A 2002-nucleotide genomic window follows, 5' to 3' on the forward strand; every position below is an offset into this window, starting at 1 on the left:
TTAGTGACTGGTAGCTCGGCCGAGCTAATTGCAGCCACCAAGAGCGATCTCAAGAAGCGCTCTGAGATGACCGACAGTGGCAAGTGTGTGTTCGTACTGGGAATCGAATTGGTGTACAACACTGACGGGAGCGTGACGATGTGTCAGTGCCGATATGTCGACGACATCCTTAAGCGTTTTGGTATGGATGAGTGCAAGGCGGTGGTAAGTCCAGCTGATTTTAACTCTCGACTAGTCCCAAGCAGTGCATCGACCAAGGTGAATGCTCCGTTCCGCGAGGCTGTAGGTGCACTCATGCACTAGATGACCTCGACACGGCCGGACATTACCTTTGCTGTGGGATACGTTTCTCGTTTCATGGAGAACCCACAAGTCGAGCACTGGGCTGCTGTGAAGCGCATCTTTCGCTATCTGCAAGGAACTAAGTCGCATGGAATCTGCTTCAAGCCTGGTGACAAAGTGGATTTCGCGGGTACTCTGACGCAGACTGGGCTGGTGACCACTCCGATCGCAAGTCAACTTCGGGCTACACGTTTCTTTTGATGAGCGCACCCGTGGGTTGGGGGAGCAAAAAGCAGTCAAGTGTGTCGTTGCCAACAAGCGAGGCAGAATACATCGCGCTAAGTTTATCTATTCAAGAAGCCAGGTGGGTTCACCGCCTACTTTGCGAGATTTAGACGGCAGCAGGGAAATCGGGACCAGAGCTCAAGATCCTCGAAGACAACGAGTCATGCATTAAGATGACCAAGAACCCAGTGAACCATGGTCGGGCCAAGCACATCGACATCAAGTACCATCACATTCGTGATGAGGTCAAGCGCGGTGAGGTCAAGCTGGAGTACTGCGAGACCTCTGTGATGCTGGCGGACATCATGACGAAGACGCTTCCGGGGCCACGTCACAAGGACCTTACGGCGCTCTGCGTCAACGCGTGTTCGCATTGAGGGGGCGTATTAAGGGGTACCGGTTTCAGGCGGTAAGTACCCATACACCGGTAACCCAACCGGTCCAACACGATCCCGCGATAATTACGGTACGTAGATTACGCTATCGATGATTAGACGAGTAGGATGATTGGACGAGTGTTGGTGATTGGATGCACCAATTGATTGGATGACCTAGGTAGTGTGGACAGTGTAAGCTCCGATCAATCAATCACTTCGGAATTTTTCTTCTTCCCCTCAAGTGTCCTCGCTCCGGTCTACTCCCCGAGTGGTGACTCTTCCCTTTGCTTCGTACAAGCCCAACGTTGCCTAAAACTCGTGACCTCTATCAGGTTATGAGCCCAAGTAACATGTCCTTTGCGCAAGACGTTTCAACTAAGGTTTTCAACGACAAGTTCAACGGTGACAGCTACGCGACGTGGAGCCGCTACATGCGTGGTGTGTTTCTGACCAAGTCAGTATGGAATGTCGTGAGCCGAAAGACGACTCCAAGCTTCACGGACCCTCGTGCGAAGGACGAGTATGTCAAGTCGAGCAACATCGCGTTGGGATTGATGCTGCTCGACATGGATACGGATTACCACCACGTGGTCGACAACTGCGAGGAAGCGTGGACCTCGTGGGCGCGCTTGAAGACGTTGTACGGTGGATCGCAGAAGGCTGGTCGTATTTACCTGAAGCGACAGCTCTTCAGCATGGAGATGTCTGAAGGCGCGAATGTGTTGCATCACTGCAATGAAGTTCTCAACATCAGCGCCAAGCTTAGTAGCATCGGCACCAAGATGGAGGACGAGGACGTTGCGATCTGCTTGTTGCGCAGTCCCCCCCAAGAGCCCCGCGAACGTCGTGCTACACCTGGAGATAAGAACTGCTGAGCTGAAGACGCAAGACGTTGTGAAGGTGCTCACGAACGAGCATATCAAGCGACAAGGCGAGAAGACCTCTTCGGTGAAGACTGAGGACGCGGCGAAGGCGTTCAGTACCGAGCGGGAGTCTCGCCAGTGTACTTACTGTCTTGCTAGCTACTAATGTTAACTAACATGCATACACGCAGCGGA

This window comes from Phytophthora infestans, genomic scaffold (genome assembly GCF_000142945.1).
Source record: "Phytophthora infestans T30-4 supercont1.48 genomic scaffold, whole genome shotgun sequence".
Taxonomy (NCBI): Eukaryota; Oomycota; class Peronosporomycetes; order Peronosporales; family Peronosporaceae; genus Phytophthora; species Phytophthora infestans.